The 18,241-nt window shown below is 33.1% G+C and overlaps 1 long non-coding RNA gene across 1 annotated transcript in view; it reads right to left on the bottom strand.

The window, feature by feature from the left end:
- LOC136848501 (uncharacterized) overlaps window positions 1–18,241 on the bottom strand; it is a 363,843-nt gene that overhangs the window by 72,338 nt on the left and 273,264 nt on the right. Inside the window, exon 2 of the long non-coding RNA XR_010856037.1 lies at window positions 4,118–4,280. This is a non-coding gene — a long non-coding RNA (uncharacterized lncRNA). The remainder of the gene's footprint in view (window positions 1–4,117; window positions 4,281–18,241) is intronic.

Genomic DNA, 18,241 nt, shown 5'->3' with positions numbered 1-18,241 from the left:
TTCAAACCCGCCCCCTTCCCCTTTCCCCATCCACCTTCTGATGTAACTTTTGTGGTATATAAACTCTACGGGTTTATCATACCTCATTTCATGTAATCGAGACCATAGACCATTATTATTGAAAATTTTTTTTCAGTCACCACAGTAATACCTGGATAAAAGGGATAGAGAGCACAGTAATATCTGGATAAAATCGACAGTCACCACAGTAATATCTGAATAGAAGAGACAGTCACCACAGTAATATCTGAATAGAAGAGACAGTCACCACAGTAATACCTGGATAAAAGGGATAGAGAGCACAGTAATATCTGGATAAAATCGACAGTCACCACAGTAATATCTGAATAGAAGAGACAGCCACCACAGTAATATCTGAATAGAAGAGACAGTCACCACAGTAATAACTGGATAACATGGACAGACAGCACAGTAATACCTGGTTAAAGGTGACAAAAAGCACAGTAATACCTGGATAAAAGGGACAGACAACACAGTAACACCTGAGTAAAAGGGATAGTCACCACATTAATACCTGGATAAAAGGGAAAGGCAGAACCGTAATACCCGGATAAAAGGTACAGTCACCATAGTAATTTCTGGATGAAAGGGACAGTCATCACAGTAATACCTGCATAAAAGAGACAGGCTGCACATCAATACCTGGATAAAAGGGACAGTCACCATAATAATGCCTGTCAGTTCACCCACGAACTATCAGTCGAACCTCAACACCAAACCCTCCCCCTCTCCCTTTCCCCTCTCCTCCCCTTCCCCTCTGCTCCCCCTCCCGTTTTCCCTCCCCCTACATGTAGACTGTCATTCAGAGGTTTCCCAGGCAGAGCCGGGTTGGTCAGTTAGTGATTTGTAAGTGATAAATAAGTTTCAAGGCCAGAAGCAAACAACATAGTCATATAAACGCACACACACAGACCTCACCCAAGAAAAATCATTAACATAAGAAGTCAGAAAAAACAGTAATGCCCCGCTGTCTCTCTATTTGATTCATATACAGCACCTAACTTTGTTTTTTTTTTTTTTGTCAAGGTCCTCGTTTTTGCTTACAGTTTCGAGGATTACGCACGTTAAGCAGTTTATCGCAGATTCTTCATCAGTCTTCTATGACCTTCTTTCCTATTCTACTTTTTTCTTCTGGCTGGAAAGCAAGAGAATAGACTTTCTGATTAGGCAAACCCAGAGTATTCTGGGGAAGGGAGGTAAGTCATCGCTATGCTGGTCACACTTCAGTTGGTAACCAAATAAACATTGCCGTCTAGTCCAACATTTTTTCTTTGGCGAGCTATACATACATATACATATATATATACACATATATATAATATATGTTTCTGTGTGTATGTAAAATGCTAGAACAAAGATGAAATTTTGTATAGCATTTGTCTCCACGGTCGTTCACCAGTTGTGTATTTACTGCTATACTTACGCAATGACACTCACCTCTAAACAGGTTGCTACATTGCAATTCCTCTCTCTTTTCTTTCCTCTCTCCCTCTCGCATTGATGAGGTGAATGGAATATGAGATTTAGACCCAATGCCAAGCGCTAGAACCTATGAGGTCATTCAACACTCAATGGAAAATTGAGAAAAGGAGGTTTCAAAGGCGTAACAGGAGGAAAACCTCGAAGTTGCGCTGTGAAACAATTATTGGGAGAGGGTGGAAAGCAAAATGGAAGAAGAGAATATGAACGGAGGTACAGTAAATGGAATGAAAGGGGTTGCAGATAGGGGCCGAAGGGATGGTGCAAAGAATCTTAAGTAATGTCTACAGTGTACCGCGTGAGGTGCACTGATGGCTGTAGCCCCCTACGGGCTGACTATGTTATACCTCTACTATTGTATCGTCCCTCATTCTCTCCACAGAACCTGATCACCTTAAAATAAAATATGATGGTAATTTTCTAACAATGCTTAGCCTCTTCTTATGATACTGCTAATGGTCTATTAACTTATACATAACTTATCAAAAGCTTTCTCTTTATAATATTCAAAAGAAACAAATCAGATACCTCTTTAATATGAATTTAATGAGCAAAAATGCGCATCAATTTCAGAGAGGGAAATCTCATTCAATTTTAGATTCGCTCTCAGCCATGGAATTCTTCTCAGAATGCAAAACTGTCATACAATTTCTCGTTGCAAAAGCACAACAGAGCAAAAGAAATACAGACTGAAAAGAATAAGTTTCAGTGTAAACCAACTGGCACGCAACAACGAATTCCATTTCCCATATTTTCAGATAATTTAATAAAAAACAATCATGTCCTAGCAATGGACAGGGTGTTTTTAAACCTCGTTGAATTTTCCCGCATGTAACTTACACTTCATGTTTTTATGTCTGTGTGTGCGTGTGAAGAGAGAGAGAGAGAGAGAGAGAGAGAGAGAGAGAGAGAGAGAGAGAGAGAGAGAGAGAGAGAGAGGATGTAATTGGAGGTAGCATATATTAGAAATTATCTGACAGGGTGAGATATCCTGGTCCTGAGGATACTCGGCAATCTATCTAGAGTTTAGGGAGACCATTTCAAATACATGATTTGTAGGTCGATACTGAATTAAAAAAAAAATGAGGCCATTATAATCCGGCAGACAGTTTATTGCTAAGTTTGAGATATAAAACAACAATATTGTATGAATATTCCTAATATACGAATCAGAATTAGTTTTTGATAGTCACTATTTACCACAGGATACATTATGAAAGTCAACATAATTTACGTTCATATTTTTCTATCAAATAAGGAGGCAATTTTTAAACTACAAAGAACAATTTACCCACTTATTACAAGTATTAACTGTATTGATGCAAACTGTCCGATTGATGAAATAATGCAGAAATAATGAGTTTTGGAAGGCCTCTCTATTTCTTTGACATACGAGAAGAAAGATTTAACCAAGCATTTAAATTCAAGTAATTAAATGAAAGAAAAAGCATGATTTTATTGGGTTAGATGTGATAGGTCGTGCAAATGTAGGCATGAGCCAAGCATTCCTTTTCATAAGTAAAGCGAGAAAATATTTTTCTCATGAGATCTTGGCTGAATGTTTTCAGAAGTTTGGGGTAACATTCTACATATTACTAGAAAAGAGTAAAAATGTTTCCGTTTCCTGTATTGAAAATTAAAAAAAAAGTAATTGTACTTTTAAACATTCAGTTTTCCCTATTCAATAAATGATTTTAAATTCATATAAACTTATTTTTCTATTTTTCAGTATCATATCTTCGACACACTTTTAAAACCAGTCAGTATACTATAAATAATTTCTTCTCCGACAGCAATTTATATTGGAAATGGAGTTAACCATAGGTTTTATCACACTAATTTTAAAACAAAATTTTAATCGCAAGATATTGCCCAAAATTTAAAGGTCTCTTGATATAAGTTTCAAGAAATGGTCAACATATAGCACAGTAAATCTGAATACTGACAGCCACTCTGCCTAAGAAATATTCCTCAATTGAAAGAAATTCCGGAAATATATCAAATGACTATCTGGGCAGCCAACAAAGTATAGCAATAAAACTCAGAGCGATGGATCTTCAGGGAACCGTTTCGAAAAGTCCGAGAATATTTTTGCACAAGCTCATAAAGTAGTCTCTCACGTTGGGAAATGACTTGCGAGGCAAACGCCTTCGTTTTGGGGAATTACATAAACCATGCAAAACGACAAGATATGTAAATTTACACACACACACACACACACACATATATATATATATATATATATATATATATATATATATATATATATATATATATATATAATTGTGTGTGTGTGCGTGTGTTTGTGTGTGTGTGTGAGCCTTTCCGTATGAGTACATAAAGAAGATATTTTTTTAGAAGTTTTCCGTGGAGATGGTTAAAACATAACTCAACAGTTGAATCATTATAAGTATGGTTAAGAATATTATTGCTATTATCCTCTCTTTTCAAGAGCTACACCCTATAAGGAATCACAATTACACACATGTATATATATATATATATATATATATATATATATATATATATATATATATATATATATATATATATATATATACTAGCCGACCAACCCGGCGATGCCCGGGATTGCTCTGAATGACAGGCGATCATTTACCTTAGAAAGGAAGTAACAGCTCTGGATACAGCAACTCCTGTCCTCTGGACTTCCAGTCTGGCCTCCCACTTATCTGATGTTTCCACCACCCTGCAGGCTGCATTCCTTTTGGCTCCTGAAGTCTGTGGCCCAACGGAAGGCAGTTTCTTTGGTGGCACATTTTCTGAAAAATAATTGGATCATTGTTTTTTTAAGGTTTACAAATAATTTTAATTTTTGCATTTAAATCCGCAGGTATTTTCTAAAAGACCATGCCTTCACAATTAACTCTGTGTAACATTTGTCGCCTTCAAATATTTTGAGGATAAAATTAAGAAAAATCTTTATCAAAATTGCAAGTATAAATGTTGCATGCAATCCTATGCAATTGAATATAAATATGGCCTAAGAAAATAACCAAATTTGAACTAAACCCTAAGGTAGGGTACTGGCCTAAGGTCCTAGGCTCTCACCTTTTATAATTTATCAGAATATGTATTTCTATATATATATATATATATATATATATATATATATATATATATATATATATATATATATATATATATATATATATATATATATATATGTGTGTGTGTGTGTGTGTAATGAGTGTGTTTTTGTGTATGTGTGTAGGTGTGAAAATCAAAGACATATCGAGAAACATTATATACCTATTAGCTGAACGTACGTTATAGAATAACTAAGAATTCTATGAAATCTATTACTTCTAATGAAAGACATTTGCATCCTTTTTCTTTTTCCGGTGAAATATATTTTAACTGATCACGGATAATATCTTTAGGAAAAGTGAACTATTTTACAGGCTAAGATCAATAACTCCTCTTTCAATCATGTTTGTATCCATGATAGGTTCTCCTTTGCGTGAAAAAACTGAGAAAAGGTTGAAGTAAGAAGACCCTGCTAAAAAAAGTGTGGAAAAATTATTCAAAACAAGACATTTTCCTTCATTGGCTTTTTGTTTTATTTCTCCTAAAACTGAAAAAGTATACAAGGGAAATGACCTGGGATAACGTTAGCTGTTACTTGTTTTGGCGATGATTGAAGTGATCTATTTCGTACATAAGATTCCGTATTTCTTATTTGATTAGAGCAGGACGAAGCTCAGTTTTAAGTTAGGGTTCCTTTTAACTTCCGCACATCACTGGGAGTCCTTTTATCCATGCCTGTTTTATGGATCACCAACTTTAATTTTTATTGAATATGCAGGGCCTCCAAACACGCTCTTCTTTATATAAAAAAATTGAGTAAGATCAACGTAAAAGGGGACCCTGGTAGAAAAAAAAAATAAATAAATAAAAAAAAGGAAAGACTTAAAAAATATCAAAAGCAATGCATTATTTGGGAGGTGAGTGTTTTTTGCTTCTTCTAAAACTGGCAGTAAAACACAGGAAAATAGCGTAGAATATCGTCAGCGCATTGGTTCTTTTTTTTATTGGTTATATGATTTTTTATCATATTTTGTTCGTATAAAGTGTTGCCACAATCTTCAATTTTTTTTTCTTGAGAGCATTTCGGAGCTTGGTTTTAGTTATTTATACTACCAAAGTTTAGCAAAAAGAGGAAAACAGAACTTTTCACATCCAAAAATGCTCTGTAAAGTAACTACCATTAAATTGTATTATTTTTCGGATTTTTTCTTTGCTTGAATGGGTTTGGAAGTGAGCCATATTATTTGAGGACATAAATTCTTTATATACATATATATATATATATATATATATATACATATATATATATATATATATATATATATATATATATATATATATATAATTTATATATATATATATATATATATATATATATATATATATATATATATATATATATATATATATATATATATATATATATATATATATATACACACACACATGTCCGCTTGTTTGTTTCTCAGTCAAAATTAAAATCACAGAAATGTAAAAATAATATTTTACACACAAATTAAAGATATATCATTAACCTGGTGAACATGCAATATATAACTATCTAAAAGAATTCTAAAAACTGATTATTTTTCAAAAGTGTTCCTTACACTTCTGTATTTTCCCGAGGAACTTTTGTATCAATGTCATTTTTTCCATGGACAATGGATAGAGCTTTTTCTTTCAGAAAAATCTTTAACTATTCTTACAACCAGGCTCTTTGAAACGCCAATTCAATTGTGTATGGACAAGATCCCTTGTATGAAAAAATCGAAAAGGTTGAAATAAAAGGAGCCTTGGTTAGAAAAAAAGTAGTAAGATTGTAGACAATATCTAATAACAGAATGGTTTTTGACTCAGAGGATGTTATATTTCTCATATAATTTAATTTCATACATGAATAAACTGACCAGGTATATGTTGGTTATCAGGGCCTTTACTTTTATGATGTTGCTGAGTTAAATAGTTATGTGGATATAAAGTTTTTGGAGAATTTTTTTCCTTTTAGTGTGAATATTTTAGAGGTTAGCCATAGCTACATTACCTAAGCTTGTTAAGAGCAAGAATAAAACTAAAATAATGGCTTCTCAGCAAGAAAGCTTAGTGTTAAGTTTGTATATATGTATATGTATATATATGTCTGTATGCATATATTTATATGTACGTGTATACATATGTATATGTATACATGTTTGTGTGTGTGTGTATACTAGCTGACCAACCCGGCGCGGCCTGGGAAAACTCTGATGACAACCAATAAACTCTCTCTCCCCCCCTCTTTCTCCTCCCTAATACTCCCTCTACTCTCTCTCTCTCTCTGTCTAACTCTCCCTCACTCGTTCCCCCTTTCTCCTCCCTGACACCCCGTCTACTCTCTCAATTCCCCTCCCTCTCACTCTCTCTCTCTCACTCACCCACATTTCCTGTTGAGATAGTTGCTTCAATTACATTGCCAAGCATTTTTGACATTTTATATTTCACCCCTTCTCACCCACCATTCCTATCGGGCTGAACTTGAACTTAAAGGGCATCGGGAGTGTTACTATTCATCTCGGCGACCTCGAAAACTATGGATTGGACATTAATATCTGTTATTCTTGACATTTTATTTTTCACCCCCTTCTCACCCCTCCCCCTTCCTATCGAGGCTGAACTTGGACTTAAAGGGCATCGGGAGTCTCATCATTTATCGCAGCGAACTCGAAAACTATGGATTAGACACTAATATCCGTCGTTTTTGGTTATTTTTACATGTCAACCCTTCCCACCCACATCCCTTTTGGTGCCAGTGATCTCTTAACCCCACAATGTTCTCTAGATTGTAAGTCATATGTATACCGAAATGAGGTCTGGTAAATTCGTAGAGTTTATTTCGTCATTAAGTCTACGAGCAGAACCAGCCCATTTCAGGGAAGACCTTCCCACCCTAACCCCCTTTGGTGCCCTTTGGTGCTAGTGATGTCTTACACTCCAGAGTATTCTTTTCCAGATAGTAAGTCATATGTATACCAACTTTGGTTGAAACTGATTAATACATTTCAGAGTTGTGCTGGAACATGCACACACACGCACATACATGCATACATCCATTTTCATATATATATATATATATATATATATATATATATATATATATATATATATATATATACATACATATATGTAGGTGTGTGTGTGCGTGTATGTTTCAGTCTCAATGACATCAAAATTAAATCTTACAAAAATAAAAAAAAGGGGCATTAATACGTTGGATTTCTGCATTTTCCCGAAGAACCTTCGTATCCAAGCCATTTTTTATGGGCCAAGTATAGTGATTTTTCTTCAGAAAAAAAATATTAAACAATTCTTAAAACCAGGCCTTTTTTTAGCAGTCATTCACGAAGAGGTCCCATTTAAAGAAAATGAATACAGTTTTAGTAAAACTGGGCCCTGGTTGCAAAAAAAAAAAATAAGAAAAAACAGCAGCCAGATTGGAAAAAATCCCTAATTACACAGATGGATTTTGATAACGAATAATTTTAATTCTCTAGTTTAATAAACAAGAAAGAAAAAAATAGCCTGTGATAGCTTTAGCTGTCAGTTACTTTTTTTGTAAATTAAATCTTTTTGTTTGCTCAGAGTTTCAGTACAAGCTTTTTGTCTTTTAAATAAGAGTATTCTGGAGCTCAGCTTTTGTTATTTTGCTTATGTTTATCAAGAAAAAAAGAGAAAACTGAACATAAAATTTATCTTTTTATAAATGTTCTGAAAACTACCTACTTTTTCATTCTTCCTTACTGTCAGTCTTATTACATATAAAATACAAGCAAAATAACCTAGCATAACGCTCGTCTTCCGATCTTTTCAACAAACATTTTTGTTTGAGGCATCTCTCTCTCTCTCTCTCTCTCTCTCTCTCTCTATATATATATATATATATATATATATATATATATATATATATATATATATATATATATATATATATATATATATATATATACGTACATGGTACTTGAGTTTCTCTTGTGCTCTTTTAATTTGCTTTCTATTGTAATTACGTGCTTTCATATCAGTATTTCTATTCTCACCAACTAAAACATTCAATAACTACCTATCGAAATATTGCAAAAAAGTGCCTTATTGTCCAGCTAGTTCCTTTGACTTCTGTATTTTTCTGAGGGAATTTTGTAGCCAATACATTTTTCCCATGGCATATTTTTCCATGGGTCGAGGTTATGGTATTCTGTTTTCTGAAAAATCTTCATTTTTAGGACCGGGTTCTTTTACGGCCTATTCAATTTAGCATGCACCCCCGACACGTTCTCCTTTGTATGAAAATACCGAATAAAGTTTGAAGTAAAATGGAACCCTTGATAAAAAAAAAAAAATAAACGAGAAAAAATAGAAAAATACGATACGCAAAGTATGATCTGATCTACCGTGACTGATTTCTTGAATTCTCATAAAACGGGCAAAGAAATGGAAATAAAATGCCTAGGTACAACAGAAATGATAATTGATTTTTCTTGAAAAACTTTTTGTATACGTTTCTGTATTTTCTACTTTGTTCACGGCGTTTCAGAGCACAAAGAAAAATACAAACTATAAGAGAAATATTTCATTTTTCAATAAATATTATGAGTATTGTCTTTTTAATGGTGTCTGTTCTAACAAATATCGTATGTAAATTACAAGTAAAACAATTTAGGAGAAGGATTTTTTTTTTTGTGATCGTACCGGATAACAGATACAGTATTTTATTACTTGATATGCTCACTCACTTACGCATATACAGTATATATGTAGAGATGTGTGTGTGTGTGTGTATATATATATATATATATATATATATATATATATATATATATATATATATATATATATATATATGTGTGTGTGTGTGTGTGTGTGTGTGTGTGTGTGTGTGTGTGTGTGTAATGTATGTATCATTCAAACATACATATTAGCTACAACGAAAGAAAGGGATATGAGATATTTTTCTCATATAGAAAGTCTTGATAGTATCTTAACAATGAGTAAGCTAAACCATGATATCTCTCTGGAGTGTAAATTTTCCTCTTCCTATGATAATTTCGTTCGTTTGGTAAGTATGAAACACACGTACGTAGTAGTGAGATCATTCTCACGTTTTTCAGAAATCTTCTGTTTTTTGTAACGAAAGTGAAATGCGCTCTTTCGATGCCTATCAGCATTTCCAGGCATATATTCATAACCGAGCTATACTCTTGGCTAGTCCTGAAACGATTAATATTGAATAGATAAATATAAATGTATATAACTAGAAAATAAAACTTTTAACCTGACAGTTACTGTAAATTATCTGCTTAGTATTCCTTTCAACACTCAAGGTTCAAGTTTTGTTAAAACTAGTCCAATTTATCTATAATCCATGTTTCCTTCTCTCTTTATTGATATTAGTGCACACTCCGTTTAAACTAGTGTACCCGTAACTCGTCAACCTGCTGAAACGGCTTCATAGTACGCTATTACTATTCATATTTTTCCCTCAGGTAACTCGAAAGTACTTTCTCATATTATTTTTTCAACTCTCCGATCTTTTTCTCCTTCTCTGTCCTTGCTGCATTTGTCCATTCTTCTTTAGCTTATGACTGGAATATCTTTCTGACCTCTCGGAGTAACCTCTTATTTATGCAATTTTAAAGAAACAAACCCACTCACACATATGATGTTCAGAAAATGTGTTTAATTTATGTCCACTGAAGCACCCCTCTTGTTCTTGATGGTGAAACACATACCAACTTGGTTTAATAAAGCGTTCTTCAGGATTTTATTATATATCCTACTCGCCTTGTACTCTGTACTATTGATATTTCTCAAGCTTGTTGATTTTATATTTCCCTGTGTTACAGGAAAATCCTGCATCTCGCCACCAATTGTGTCTACTCACGATTCTACTTATATGTAAGCACAAACACTCGAAATGGTGTTTCATCTTGAAACCTCTGATTTCAAGACCAAATAAACTCGTACAACAAAAGTCATTAGCACTCCAGCCAGTTACCGGGAATGCATCATTTCCCTATTTCCACGCTGGTTCTAAATTCAGTTACTTTTATTCCTTGTGAAAGTACAGTTTAGCTTCAAAATTTTATTTAAAATACCTTGAAACAAAATATTAAAAAGTAGTGATTTAATTTTGTTATTCCAGCTAAATAGTTTCTTGTTCTCTCTAATCATTCGTGCATAGTGCATGATAATACAACACTCTTGAAGTGCTCTCGGTTACTGATACTATTATTTCAACACCTGTTTATTCTTGTGGGGGCGGGGGGGGGACTCCCTCCTCTATTCGTGCGGCCGTGTGCCACACAGCCATTGTTTTACATAAATAATGAGCTAATGAATTATTTAATTTTGTTACTGTTTCTCTCATTCTCTTACCAAGCTTTACAGTTTTCCACCTAGATGTCTTCTGTGAGATTCCTACTATCTCCACGCTCTTGAGAGAAAGAGTTATCGCCTTTTTCCGTGTTCGGTCTGGTCAGCCAACCGTCCAGACAGAATTAAACAAATCAATCATTTGCTTATAGCGTTTAAGCTGCTGCACCCTACACCAAAAAAGAGCCAGTGAAATGGGAAAAGGAGTTTAAATACTGACCTTCTGAATGAGGGAGGGCCACAACAATCAGGGTAAAGAAAAACGGGAAAACTATTGTTTGTTTAAATACCTTTTGTTCAGTATAAAATAAAATGGTTTCTGACCTAACTTCACAACACTGGAATAAAAATATAGTTCGAGAAATACTTCGAAATTGAAATGAATTCTCTTCTGGGACTGAACTTTATAAGAAAAACATCAAACGCCAAAATCTAACAGAGGCTTAACCCAATTCCTGTATATTTGCCATACAACGAAAATACCCATTGACAGTTAGCTTTGATGTTTGAATTGTTTTTACGGAGAATAGAAATCTATTTACATATATTGCCTTTGAGGGGATTTCCCTCTATCTGTCCATTTGTCTATTTATCTATCTAACTATCTATGAGGGGATTTCCCTCTTGTGACATTTTAGCTTTTTCTATTCAATTAAGTAAACCTTCCAATGTTGTAGAAGAAAAAAAGGATTGCTAAGTCAAGAAATATTTAGCAATTTGGGCATACTTAAATATTCAATTATATTTCAACACAGGTGTATTTGTTTGGGAAATATTTATGCAAAAGGTAAACAACATAAATCTGAACCAAATGTTTTCATACATGCAGTGTTGTTTTACCTTGTCAAGAAAATGCATAAAAAATTAGTTCATATTATGATTCTTTTGAACTTTCAGAAAAAAAGCTGATAGACCTGGCGTTGGTTGCACGCATGTTCATCTTCAAGTTATGTTTATTTGATAAAACTAGATGTGAGATATTGCAGAGAAGCAAAAGTCTCATCAGCATGTGTGTGTTTTCTCTCGAAAATGCGATTGAAGAGTAAATGCAAGAAGACAAAACTATAGTTAGTGAATAAATAGGAATATTCTTCGGATATTGCAGATGTTGAACTTTAAGAATCTATATTTATTTCTGATTTTTCAATAACGCAAAAAATTTTTTCGGTGAAGACATCGAGTCGGAAAAGAAATGTTTTGATGGTGAATACCATGGAACCTCACCGAACCGTCTGACCCTTGATTCAAGGATTTCATTACAACCTACAACTATATACTTTTGTGGCTGGGCTTTCAAAAGCCATATCTTCTTTTTCTCTTGGATACACTGTGTTTAGTTTTCTTGTCTCGATATACTCTCGACATCTGGTAATAGACAGCATACGATGTTTACTGATATCGTTTCAGGGATTTCTAGTTTCTTAAAAAGAGGAACAAACCACTAATTCATTACTTCAAGGTACGGAGTAAAAACACTGTTAGGCTATTTCTTGCTTTGCGCATATATATATATATATATATATATATATATATATATATATATATATATATATATATATATATATATATATATACACACACATGTGTATATATATAGACATGTATAAGCACAATGATTCCTATGAAATAGAAGTAATCAAATTCAACAAGTATCATCCTACATTTTTCGTGTGAAGCAAAACCTAATCCTCCTACGCTGTAACATTATTACTTCCTGAGACCAAAGGAAAGAAACGAGAAGGAAACTCTTAGTCGAAGGCCAGACGTCAGCACGAAAGAAAACGATTTATCACTCAAAAAAGCAAATCTCCTACGCAGCTTCCCCAAGAGTAATAGTTACTACGACGAAAGTCTATTTTCCCATTTTCTTTGTTTTATTAATCTGCACAGGTTTCCTTGTTTCTCTTTAATAGTGTTTGTTCTTTGAGCCGCCGTTGTAATGCTTGTCCTTTTACGCACAATAAATTATGAAAATTGTTTTTAATGTTCTATTACTTTTGTCACTTCAAATATTCAGCAGTACTGGATGAAGAAAGGTAAGATTGTAAATTTCTTTAAAATTTTCCAACACCTTCCTCACGGGCAGTAATGATTACACAATGACTTTGCTTGGCTCCCATGCAAGCAAGGGAAATACCTACTCTTTCTCACAGGTGGTAGGTCCAACCATCGTATAAGTTTTGCCTGGTAGTCACATCATTTGCGTTAATACCATCTCAAAAGATTGAGAACTTTTTCGCACAGAACATAAAGACATGCTAAAGGATCAAGCCCGGTGGGAGGTCCGGATCTAGCTAAGAGGTGCGTAACTTTCCCAAAATATCAGTGTACCTTCATACGACTACCGTGCTGACCAAGGTCAGATGATGAGTAAGCTTATGGGTACTGACATGGGTATTATTAGGCATGACGTACCACTTATTAGATTAACGGTGTAGTATCAATAATACCATAATACCAACACATGTGATATAAGTTTCTCGTCCGAAGCAAGAGAAAGGAACAAGGAGTTAAAACCGAATTTACGGGAATACTACGTAACAACAAGCTCTCAGTCCCCACGCTGGGGGCCATTCCAAGTCGAGTGGATACGCTAATGAAAGCCAGCTCAGTCTAAACAAACCAACCCGTCATACCAAGTCCGTGTCTGATGCGAAGACGCATTTACGTCAGTACTGGAATTATCAACACAGCTTATTGTGAATCATCTCCGTTTTTTTTTTCTTAACAGACAAAAGGAATCGGTGAATTACTGCGAAGGTTTCCCAAGAAAAGCATTGCTTACAACATTTCCTAATACTTACATGCAGCTATTCATCCTTTTAACCATTACCACATCGTCTGATACTGCTGGTAAAACTTCCTCTACTGCTGTGTTCATGTAGCTACTGCTGTCTTCAATCCAAACATTATGTTGTGGTAGAATGATGTAACTATCCTCAAGAGTTTTTTCGGTCCCATCTACTTTCGCTTCTCTTGTGATGTCCATTTAATAGTTTGTCAAGGTAGTCCATTACTCTCCCAGGTAACACCAATTTGCATGGCAATTCACCTGTAGTTCCTTCGTCATGAAGACTTATCCTGTTATTGGGTCTCTCTAACCTTAAATCATACAGAAAATTATAATTTCTGAAAATTTGTTCTAAGCCCTTTTTTTCTTCCATCACGTTTTCTGATATTTTTTTGCAACTTGGTCAACCAGACTTATGCTTCCATAACGTCCAAATCGCAGTGAATACTTTTATTCTCTGTATCATGATTGTAAGGCTTTTTCCCATTCCTTTAGAACTCACCCTTACAAACACAAATCCGTTTACACACACAAACATAAACATATAAATAATATATATATATATATATATATATATATATATATATATATATATATATATATATATATACATATATATATATATATATATATATATATATATATATATATATATATATATATATATATATATATATATATATGTATTCGTACATGTGTGTATGTGCGCATACGCGCGCAGGTGTGTATGCAATATTAGCTATAAGACGGTGAGGATAGAGACGATGATTTTTTTCCTCCAAGAATTTTATTAATTATATAAGTATCAGCTCATAAAATCTCTTTTAGTAAAATGCCTACCTCCCGGACGACCACGCAATCTCCCCCCCTTGATTGGTAGAATGTTTATGAAAAGGAGCCCTGATAATCTCAATTAAGATTGATTACAATATCTTTCGCAAAAAAAGGTAAAGAGTATTCATGTTTATTTTTTGCTAAACTAAGGATAAAACTCTTCTTGCTTATGACTACTTAACACTTTTTTTTTTTGTTTACCGATGCTTTCTGATCAACTAATGTACTTACTGTATGTCGATGTACTGAAATTTCTTGTTATGGCCATATCATAAGAAACACCCACTTCAAAATATTTAATTAAAATTCACCGAGTAAAAGAAAAAAGGTTTATATGCCAACAGGGCATCATCATTAACAATTAATAAGTCTAAGTCAGCGATTTGAAGCCTAATAAAACTGGACACTTTGATGTAAATCATGTTAACATATACTCGTAACCACCCCGAGATATCTTATGGGCAATGAACAAGGGCATTCGCAAATCAATGCAAACCTTTAGTTCAGAACCTTTGTACTTTGGGAATGTGCTAAAATCAATTGAGTATGTATATATATATATATATATATATATATATATATATATATATATATATATATATATATATATATACTGTATATATATGTATATATATACGTGTATAAATTTATATAGATATATTTATATATATACATATAAACATACATATATATTTAATATATATATATATATATATATATATATATATATATATATATATATATATATATATATATATATATATATATATACATACACATATAGACATATATACAAACATATATATATATATATATATATATATATATATATATATATATTTTTTTTTTTTTTTTTATTATTATTATTAATATTTACCAGTGTTTTGTTTATTAAACCATAATGTTTGTTTGGATGATGAGGGTAAATTAAAAATATTTTTATTACATAGGCAAGTTAAATGACTATTACCAATCGAAGAAATGTTCGCATACATTGAAGATATAAATGCAAAATCTTTACTTTAGTTTGCTACATTAAGGAAGCATCGTGTCAACAGAACATTTAATATTCATCCATTATAATTGAAACTATCAATTTTCTGGAAAGAACTGAAGTAAATTTTTTTTTCAATAACAAAGAAGAACTATAGGAAGCGAATAATGGAAGTCACCAGTCTTATAATATCTTCCCTCTACTTATGATCACGGACATTAGCAAAAAAAAAAAAAAAAAAATGGGGAATGGAGACAGGTAATCTATTTCCAAGGACCCTTAAGAATGCTAATAAAGGTCCGAGAAATCCCACATCTATAAAGTCTGAATAACCTTTTCACTGGATTAATTCTCTCTGGTTTTCTTCGGTGCTAAAGAAGTGTTTCTGGTTTTGTTTCTGATTCCAATTCCGAGACATTTACCTTTATCTACGTAAGTTGCTTCTTCACTTGCTTTGTTCTCCTTTCCTTTTCTTTTACTACATTTTTATAGACTAACAGGGAAACAAGTGCAGAGTCCTTATACAGTCCAGCCTCAAACGAAAGGAGTTAAAATCGGTGAGGGAAAAAGGGAAATACTTCATCCCAAATGACGTGACGAACTTGTTTTTAACTCTTCTTATGCTTTTGCTACTGATGGAATGAAACTTCTCCTCAAAACGACTGGTTTTTTAGTGAGAGAAATGTGGTGTATAGCAACCTGGCAGATGTAGATTTATGCGTTATTTCTCTGATTCAGTGCTGAGGAACTGACTGCTTTTATTGGTAACTTTCTCTTTTTTGTGAGTATCTGTACTTTTCCTTACACGTAAATAAATTGAGACCTCATAGCGTCGTTATATTGATTTAATTTGATAGTCCCAATTCTTGTAATCCCCGGGTCTACATACGCATGATTTTATACGACTCTTCCTTACCTTAAATCCCACCCCTTCACAATGTTTCATGGAAATCTGTCCAAGTATCTTCCACAAATAAAACGGGCAGTCAGAAATCCAAACACATAAACAAACTGACGCAGGTGAACTCATAACCTCCATCCAATTTCGCTGGCGGAATTCAAATGGAATAGCACTGAAAGTCCTGAGGAAAAGGAATCGGCCAACGAGAAATTTCAAGTTTATTTCTAAAACCTTAGCTGCCTTGGTGGTGCAGCCATTATTCTCGGCCGCAAGGGGTGATTGTAAGCACAAAAATTCTTTGTAACCCTCAGAACCTGGTATAGGATATGAAGGACATCTCAGCAATTATTTTACATACATGTTACCAGAAAAAGGGACAAGTTTACAGGAATCTTCAGTATATATTTTCGCCTAAAAATTCTATGAAAAATTTAAACAAATAATTAATAATTACAAATTTAGATATTGAGATTTTGAAGTAATGATAGCGAATGCTTTGGTGTTAAAAAAGTTTAATAATGAGTACTTGCTCACCAGTTCATTTAAAAACTGAGGTGATTAATGACGCAGAGCTGTACTGGGACTGCTCATTGCTCAGAAGCATGACCACAAAGTAAACTCTAGTGTTTACTGCTGAAACTAAAAATCGAACTCAAGCGTTTGGCAGGAGCGGTGAAGGAGTCACAACTGGACCGATACGCCAACAGAGAGAGGAAGTGAGAGGAAGTAAGAGCAAATGCTGATAATTTTAGTTTTACTACTGACGAGTCAAAGACTACAGTAAGATTACAGGGATGCCATATGCACCTGAAAATGGTCGTTCAAGCACCGAAGATCTCAACAAGGTAATACGTAAAACAGATCAAACATATTATATGCTTTGGCTTTTTGTAAAGCAGTGAACTTTATCATCTATGGCGAAGTTATAGGTCACAATATTTAACTTTTCCTATGTTTATTACTCCACATTTTTCAGGAGGAATAAAAGTTGTTCAATAGTTTGGATTTTCGACCAGTCCAAGGTCCGGATTTCGGATCTGGAAAGAGCGGAGACCATTTATGCATGCTTTATTAAATCCCATTGCATTTGTTTGATTCCCAACGGGGAATTATGTAACTGATAATTCGTCGGCCACGGTGGGTCTCAGCCAGGATGGGATAGAGACTAGATCTAGCAACCGTATTCCTAAAAGATCTGGTATGTGTATATATATATATATATATATATATATATATATATATATATATATATATATATATATACATATACAGTATACATATATATGTATGTATATATAATATATATTTACATATATATATATATATATATATATTTATATATATATATATATATATATATATATATATATATATATATATATATATATATATATATATATATATATATATATATATACATATACAGTGTACATATATATGTATGTATATATAATATATGTTTACATATATATATATATATATATATATATATATATATATATATATATATATATATATATATATATATATAAATCTGTCTATAATCAAGCCGCATGATTTTTTGCTCTCGCAAAACCATTTAGAACGTGACATCATAATGTAGCATAAAAATGCTATGGATTAATTTTTTCATAACCGTTTGAAATGTTCATCAGTATAAATTCAAACCGCTCAACCTGAAGGCATTTTACCTTCTTTTTTAAAAGAAGGTAAGATTCCGTCTCTCCTAGCAGGAGGTTATTCCAATAATAATAATAATAATAAAAAAAGCATT

The sequence above is a fragment of the Macrobrachium rosenbergii genome, chromosome 19 (genome assembly GCF_040412425.1).
Source record: "Macrobrachium rosenbergii isolate ZJJX-2024 chromosome 19, ASM4041242v1, whole genome shotgun sequence".
In the NCBI taxonomy this organism is placed as follows: domain Eukaryota; kingdom Metazoa; phylum Arthropoda; class Malacostraca; order Decapoda; family Palaemonidae; genus Macrobrachium; species Macrobrachium rosenbergii.
This window is presented reverse-complemented; position numbering and strand designations above follow the sequence as displayed.